Genomic DNA, 9,180 nt, shown 5'->3' with positions numbered 1-9,180 from the left:
TGAGCTGAAGAGCTAAGGGACAGCACCCAGGCCCAGAGTTCAGGTCCAATGACCAACAAATAATACAGAGAGAGAGAGAGAGACAGAGAGAGAAGTAAATAATTTATTTTATAAAATAAAAAGTCTGAAAAGACTTTTCTACAAATCCAGGTAGAAAAGGAAATTGAATGACAACAGAAAAAACCCCATCTACAAAAAAAAAAAAAAAAGGTTTGGTGCCAGAGTGTAATGGGTCTCAAATTCTAATAAAATCACTTGCTCTTAGTGTTTGTTTGTTTTTTTTGTGGACATTTGTGGACATACTCTGCAGAGGTTTTGATTCAGTAACCTGACAAAGACTTTAGAACTTGAGTTGTTGTCATGCATAGTGATGATGGTACACAATGTAATAAGCACAGAGAAGCAGCTGTGTCTGCAGGCTTCCAAAGGCTCACTGGTGGGGGATGCTCTCAGCTATCAGTATTCTGGCCTTAAAGCATCCCTCAGTACCTACTTTTTCCTAAACCTTAGGCTGATAAAATTAATTTCAAATGTATGTGTGTGCATATACATTGACACATTTACATATGGAAACATTCACATATGGAAACATTCATACATCAGACATAATGAATCAAAACTCCAGCCACATATCAGCTATGTATGCTAAGATAACTTACATATTCAAACTTTGTTTCCTCATCTTTAAGTTGGGGCTACAATGTCATTCCACGAGATTATAGAGAAAATTGAAGGCACTACTGTATATAATGTACTCAACCTTGTACTTTGCAAATAGAAAAGAATTTGTGAATTGTATTATTATTTAAACATTGAAGCCCAATGCTGGTAGCTATTCAGGAGGCTGAGATCTCAGGATCACAGTTCAAAGCCAGCCTGGGCAAAAAAACACCATGAGACTCTTATCTTCAGTTAATCACCAAAATGCCAGAAGTGGAGGTGTGGCTCAAGTGGTAGAGCATCAGCCTAGAGCAAAAAAATAGTTAAGGGATAGGGTCCAGGCCCTGAGTTCAAGCCCCAGTTCCTGCACAAACAAATAGATGAACCCAAGTCAGGAAAACCCATTGATTTGATTCAAAAACATTTTATTTCTGAAACACACACACACAAACATCCCCCATTTCACTGTACTTGAAATTAATGATATAGGATAGTATCATAGTTTACATGAGTTATGACTCAATGTGCCATGAAAAGAATTTTCTCACAGGCTCAACAGAGTAAAGCCAGGAGTCCAAGAGGCTAAGAGCTGAGTGTTTCTTCTAATTCTGAAGTCATACTTCAAAGTCCCTGGAACACCCCACTCAATTTTGGTGTTCAAAATGCAATATCATATAAGCAATATCATCTAGATCTTTCTAAACTGCAACTGCTTTCTTATTAAAGTGGGCTTAATAAATCAGTGATCAATGCATTTGCATACTGAGAAAAATAATCAATGTTTCTTGAAAATTCCACAAAGTTTTTCTCACAGTGCACACATCAACTTCTCACAATGGAAGCTATTATTACTATTTCTAATTTAGAGGCTATAGAAGGGGAAATTTTCCAAATATAAACACAGAACTAATGGATAAAAGATTAGTCACCATTATAGGCACTTGCTTAGGAAACAGAGAAAACATGAACATACTATGTAGCTGGGCCCAGATCACAGAAAGAATCCCTGACAAAACTTGAATTTCCTGTCCAAGATCCTTCTCTAGAGATCACTGATTTCACTTGTAAATTTAAATTTTTTAAAAATCATGGGGGAATTCCCTTGTAGAGTTTCATGGTTTTGTCCCAAATTCTCCTGGGTCTTGCAAATTACATTGTGTTCTTATATTTGATAATCACTATTTTGTTGAAGATGGACTTTGCTGAGTTAAAGGCCCACACAGTTTCCAATTTATAATCAACACTAAATCTTTTGTGGCTTTGAGTTAGTCTTGGCAGAACACTTCCAGGGTAGGAGGATTTTTAATGGATTTCTTTAAAGAGATTCCTCAAAGAGTTCATTTAGGCTCAAACCAAAGTAAACTAACTGCTCTATTCCCATGGATTTTAGGGTTAGAATTCAGAGGAAATGTGATGAGCAATGCCTGCTGGAAATTTGTTTGAACACCATGGACCATGTTACCAAAAGAAACTTTCTCACAAAGATTTTTAAGCACCTTTATCCTCCCATTGCTTTAGAGGAGTTAGGACACACACATGCATAGACACCAATATCAGAAGTGATATTGTATTGAATATCACACCATAAAACGACCTTCCAATGCAAAAGAATAACATTATTTTATGGAATTTGCAGTGAAATTTTAAAAGTGAAAAAAGCCATGGTTACTAATAGCTCTTAGCTATTCATAGAATATCTGTAGATGTTTATCCAAGAAAAGTGGAAGACAAGATACTTTTCTCTCCTCTTACAGTTCCTATACTCTTTATTATGTCTTAAAATGTATCTGAGTTGTGAAATGTTTGATCCTCTAAAATACTTGAAATAGCAAACCCTTATTCTGCTCTTCTCTATCATTCTCTATCATAAATTGTAAAAAAAAAAAAAAAAAAAAAGCAAGACAAAACTTCTACATGGGAGGCTGGGAAGGTGGCTCAGTGGTAGAGCGCTTGTCTTGTATGCGTGAGGCCCTGGGTTCAATTCCTCAGCACCACATAAGCAGAAAAGGCTGGGAGTGGTGCTGTGGCTCAAGTGGTAGAGCTCTAGCCATGAACTGAAGAGCTCAGGGACAGCACCCAGGCCCAGAGTTTAGGTCCCACGACTGACAAAAAGAAAAAAGAAAAGAAAAGAAAAGAAACCTTCAACATGGGCTATTTTCTTGAATGAACCCATGACTCACATATAGTTTAAAAGTTAGAGATAAAATATGTTTTATGATAGCAAGATTGTTCCATATTAAGGACAGTAGTGATAAGTCTACATGAATTTTAATTATTATATGTTATTTACTTTATTAGAAATAATTGTTAAATGGCTAGAAAGATAATTTTCTTAAATATACCTAATTTAATGGCTTCCTTTTTATTAATACATAAATTTATTTCTACTGTTTTAATTGTTGAATGATGGCTTTGTATTGACCATTATTGATTCTTGTAATCTATTATTTCTTTGTGTATGTTCCAGTACTGGGTCTTAAAACCAGGGTCTCTTGCACTCACTTGGTTTTTTCACAAAAGGACAGAGCTTGACCACTTAATCCACTCCTCTACTTCCAGGTTTGTATACAAGTGTGTGTGTGTGTGTGTGTGTGTGTGTGTGTCTGTGTCTGTGTGTCTGTGTGTGTGTCTGTGTCTGTGTGTCTGTGTCTGTGTGTCTGTGTGTGTGTCTGTGTGTCTGTGTGTGTGTAAGTGTGAATGTCCTGGAGCTTGCTTTAGGGCCTGGGTTCTGTTCCTGATTTTCTTTTGCTCTGCCATTTATCCCAGCTTTTGTGATGGTTAATTGAATAGCAGAGTCTAGCAGATTTGTCCTCATAGGCTGGCTTCAAACCTCAATCCTCAGTTCTCAGCCTCCTGAGTAGCTAGGCTTCTAAATATGAGCCACTAATGCCCAAGTAGTAATTGTACTATTTCAGTTTTGACTATTACATTAACATATATGAGCTTAGACTTTAGCTCACATTAAAATGAAAACTTTAGGAAACCGTTTGGCAGTTTCTTGTAGTTATTTATCCAGGAGAAATGAAAGCATACAGATCCAAAATGTACTCTCATGTTTACTACAGTACTCATCACAATAGGCAAGATGTAGAAGCAAACTCATGAACCAATGGACAATGAAAATGTGGAGCCCTGAACAAGCAAAATATCCTTTTGTGCACACCTTCATGGATAAACCTGAAGAATGCTATGTAAGAGAAGTAAAGCAGACCTGGAAAAGTACACCACAGGATCCCTCTCATTTGTGGAATCTAAAACATTTATCTCATTAAAGCTGAAAGTAGAACAGTAGGTAAGAGGAAGATAAGAAATTAGCCACTGGACTCTAGTGTTACTGGGTAGAGAGTACAACCTGGCAACTATGGCATGGCTCACATCCTTAATCCCAGCTAGCAGGTGGCTGAGATCTGAGGATTGCAGTGCAAATCCAGCCTGGGCAGGAAAGTCCATGAGACTCTCATCTTCAATACCAGAAAACCGGAAGTGGCTCTGTGGCTCAAGTGGTAGAGCACTAGCCTTGAGCTGAAGGGCTGAGGAACAGCGCCCAGGCCCAGAGTTCAAGCCCCACTACTGACCAAAAAACAAACAAACAAAAAAAACAATAGAGACTAATTTAGTATATCAAGAGAGGAGGTCAAATATACCTACCATAAAGAAATGGTAAAAGTTTAAGGTGTTGAATATACTAAAGACACTGAATTGATTATTACCCAATATATACACAGACAGAAACATTTTGTTGTACCTCACAGATATCTACAAGTATGTATCAATAAAAAGAAAGCAAAAGAGTGGGAGGAGAAAAGGGAAGGAGAAGGAAAGGGAAAAGGAAAGGAAGGGGAAGAAAAGGAAATATAATGGGCCCACAAACATATATAAAAACATTCAGATCAGTTTTATCTATAATAGAGAAAGGCAAACATTCAACAATAAGTTACTGATTAAACAAATTTCAGTAGTACATTCATACTGTAGCATATTGTTCAATGTTAGAAAGGACTGAACTGCTGATATGAATCCACATGGATGATTTTCAAAACAACGGAAGTAAATATAAAGGAATCCATACTGTATTCCATTCACATAAAATTCTTGAACTATGGGCTGGGAAGGTGGCTCAGTGGTAGAGCACTTGCCTTGCATGCTCGAGGCCCTGGGTTCGATTCCTCAGCACCACATAAGAAAAAAAAGCCGGAAGTGGTGCTGTGGCTCGTGGTAGAGTGCTAGCCTTGAGCTGAAGAGCTGAGGGACAGTGCCCAGGCCCAGAGTTCAGGCCCCACGACCAGACCAAAAAAAAAAAAATTCTTGAACTACAAACTTAATGTATGATTACAGAAAGCAGATCAATGCTTGCCTGGAGCTGATCAATAGAGGGACTTACTACAAAGGGACAAAAGAAGATTTCTAATGTCAATGAAAATGTTCTATTTCTTAATTGCAACACGAATGGTGAAGATATGTGCATTGGCCAAAACTCAGAAATTGATACAATTAAAACTGGTGTATCCTTTAGTTATGTGTCCATATTTACTATAAATTGGGGGTGGTAACCGCTAAAAATAAGGAAACAGGATGCTTTGTATAAAAAATACTTTTACCTCAATTTTAACCATGTTAAGCACTAATCAATTACAATTACTAATAAAAAAATTATCATCAAGTAAATAAAACTGATGTATTTTGTAGACTATAAAATATATTATATCTTGACTGATTCCCCTGTTAATAATTAGAGAAAAAATGATCTAATGAAAGAAGGACAAAGAGAGGGAGGTAGAGAGACAGAGACAGACAGAGAGAGAGAAAAAGAAAGAAAGAAAGAAGGAAGGAAGGAAGAAAGAAAGAAAGAAGGAAGGAAGGAAGGAAGGAGGGAAGGAAAAAAGAAAGAAAGAAAGAAAGAAAGAAAAAGAAAGTCTATGTGGTGTGTGTATACATATCACAGTTTCTTTTTCCATTTATTCTTGTTGGGCAGCTATACTAATTCTCTACAGCTTTGATATTGTGAATAGTTTAGCAATAAACATGGCTATGCAGATATATCTCATATTTTAAATTATACTTCACAGTATATACCCAGGAAGAGTATAGAAGAGTCCTCCTGTAGATCCATTTTTTGATTTGTGATTTCCACAGTGATGGCACTAGTTTACATTCCCTGCCAACAATATATGAAGTCCCTTTCTCCTGCATTCTCCACAATGTGTGCCGGTGGTTTTCTTCATGATAGCCATTCTTTATGGGATCAGATGGACTATCAATGTAGTAGTGATTTGCATTTTCTTTATGACTAAGGATTGTGTTCATTAGCTGTTTGCTCTTCTTCTGAGAACTGTCTAATTCATTTGTCCACGTATTAGATTATTTGTTTCTTTAACATCAAACTTAAATCACACATAAAAGTAAATACCTTGACTGAGAATGGCTTAGTCCAGTAATATAGTGTCAAGTCGACACTCAAGGTCAATTGCTCACATGTAAACACTGCATTATTCTGGCACTGTTGATACCAGTGTAAGTTAGTATAGTTGTTATGGAAATAGTACTTTACTTCTTCAAAGTACTAAAAATAGATTGCCCTATGACCCAGCCACCTCACTACAGGGTATATATCCAAAAGACTTAAAAGTCAGTATGTCAAAAAGATATCTGTATTCCTGTGTCCAAATCAACCTGTCTGCCAACAGATAAAGAAGACAGATAGAACTATGAAACATAATTTACAAAGAAAGAAATTCTTTTTGCAGCCATATGGGTTAGAGTGGAGAGCATTCTGCAAGTGTAAAATAACCCAGGCATAGAGAAATGAAAACCTTGTGTTCTCACATGAGTAATGGGAAATGATCAGACCCACAGAAGCAGAGAGAACAGCAGCTACCAGAATCTGGGACAAGAAGAGAAGAGAAGGGGCAGCAATGGCCAATGAGTGCGACATTACAGTGAAACAGAAGCAAGAAAATCTGATACCGTGCTTGTTACACAGTAGGGTTACTCTAGATGATGGTGATGATGTGCTGCACATAGTTAGAGGATTAGGGATATTTTCATCATGAAGAAATCATAAATGTTTGAGGAGACAGACATAGTTACTTGACTTCAAAATTACAGCATGTATACATCTATCATCGGATGCACTCCGAATATGTGCAACTTCTAAGAATCAGTTAAAATTTTTAAATTTAAAAAGCAGTCATATGATCCACAAACCCCACTTCTGTATACAGATGCAAATGAAATAAAAATCCCCATTTCAAGAAGTAGACACACCATCATGCCTACATCAGCAGCATTCACAATTGCCAACACAGGGGCCACCCTGTCTTGATACCTGTTAAAGATGAGTGGGCGTAAAGACATGGAAAGGCCTAGAAAAAGGTATATTAAGTGAAGCAAGCCAGACCAAAAGAAACACAGATGGTACAGTTTCCCTCATTTGTTATCACTAGAATGTACCTCTATATCCCCAAGCAAACACAATGGATGATAGAAAATTTAAAAAAAAATTACACTTGGACATGATAAATGATACAGCACTCCAGATATTCACAGTGAGACCAAAGGAGGACATTCTTAGGAGAGGATCACAAGGGCTATACGCAGATGATCATAGAAAATGATGGAAACAAGAGGCTTTTGTTATTTTCTTTTTGTTTTTTGTTTGTTTTCTCCTTTGTCACTTTTTTTTTGTTTTCTGTACTTTTGGTAGTCTATGTAAGTTTATCTGTTTTGGGGGAAGGCAAAGAGGGACACAGAAATGGTGGGACAAAGGGTGAACAAATGCAGCAGTGATACTCACTAGACACTATTTTGAAAATGAACTACACAAATTGCAGGGGAGGGGAGTCAGGTGGGAAAAACTGGGGGAAAACAAGGAAAGAGGTGAGACTATTCAGGAAGAAATGTACTCATACCTGACTTATGCGACTGTAACCCTTCTGTACATCACCTCTACAATAAAAAAAAATTTTTTTAATTTTAAAAGATGAGTGGAGAAAGGAATTGTTCATGAAATCCTGCTGAGACAGGAGGATCACAGTGGATCTAGCCCAGACTATGTAGTGATGTCCTCTTGAGAAGGCTAGACAGAGATAGAGACAGAGACAGAAAGACAAAGAGAAAGACAGACATGAATATAGACCTAGAGACAGACAGAGATAGACAGGGAGATAGAGACAGAGTCAGGCAGAGACAGGAGAAAGAGGAGGAGGAGGAAAACCAGGAGAAGGAGAAGGAATAGGGAAAGGAAGGAGGGAGGGAGGAAGGGAGGAAAGAAGGAAAATACACATGGTATTACAAGAGTGCCTGTAAGCTGGTGATTTTCCTTGTTAGTCAGTGCAACCCAGTCTCACTTTAAGACTAATATCAACCCATATATATATATATATATATATATTACATAATATAAATATATATAATATATTATATAAATATATATATATATAAAATTTGGGAGGGGGGGTCCAGTTGTGGGCCTGAACTCTGGGCCTGGGTGCTGTCCCTCAACTCTTCAGCTCAAGGCTAGCACTCTACCACTTGAGCCACAGCGCCATTTCTGGCCTTTTTTGCTTATGTGGTGCTGAGGAATCAAACCCAGGGCCTCATGCATGCAAGGCAAGCGCTCTACCACTGAGCCACTTTCCCAGCCCCATACATCCCAAATTTTAACCTTTGCTCTTAAAACTGATTCCCACTAACTCCTCATTTCCATGTTAGCTGCTCTTTTGAACCCAGTTTCCAAAGCCTAATCATTGGGCTCTGACTTTGTATTCCTTCTTCCTTGTCCTCTGAATCTACAGCCTGGCAATCCTCTCTTAAGAGTATCTCTCACCTTATCTGTAAAACTAGACCAAAGTAGTCTTTCCAGTCTACCTATGGCATCAAGTTAATTCTATCACATTTTATTAATGGTTTTTTCCCTCTTCTTCCCACAGCTATAATATAGTTGCCTTTAAAAGAAAAGGTTCGTTGGTGTCTGCGATCGGATCTACGTTATCTATTTCTACGTGAACTGCTCATTCTACACAGATGGAGCCTCGTCCTCTGCTGTGAGATAACCCCTTGTGTTCCTGAAACTCAGCCCTTGCTCCACCTCCATGCACTGCCACTTATTAAAAACCTAAGAACCCTGAAGCAATTCACCAGGAGTGAGGAGTGAAGTCATCTCGGGTCATACTGTTCTTGTTCATGTTCTCATATGCTCCATTAGTCACTGGTCACTCTTTGTGCTAGGCATTGCATGACTTCTCTCTAGCCAGGCATGTTAGGCAGGTTTTAGAGAAACGGCCCAAAACAAAGGAGAGTAGAAGGGGAGAGGGTATATTTTTAATGAAAATACGTAACTGTAGCATCTCGCAAGTCCAAAATCCACAAGGCAGAATAAAAGAAAGTTATATTTGAACAAGAAGATAACCTGGAGATAAAAATCCCATGACACAGGGGCTGGGAAGTTGGCTCAGTGGTAGAGTGCTTGCCTTGCATGCATGAGGCCCTGGGTTCGATTCCTCAGCACCACATAAGCAAAAA

This window comes from Dipodomys ordii, unplaced genomic scaffold (genome assembly GCF_000151885.1).
Source record: "Dipodomys ordii isolate 6190 unplaced genomic scaffold, Dord_2.0 Scaffold72, whole genome shotgun sequence".
Lineage (NCBI taxonomy): Eukaryota > Metazoa > Chordata > Mammalia > Rodentia > Heteromyidae > Dipodomys > Dipodomys ordii.
This window is presented reverse-complemented; position numbering follows the sequence as displayed.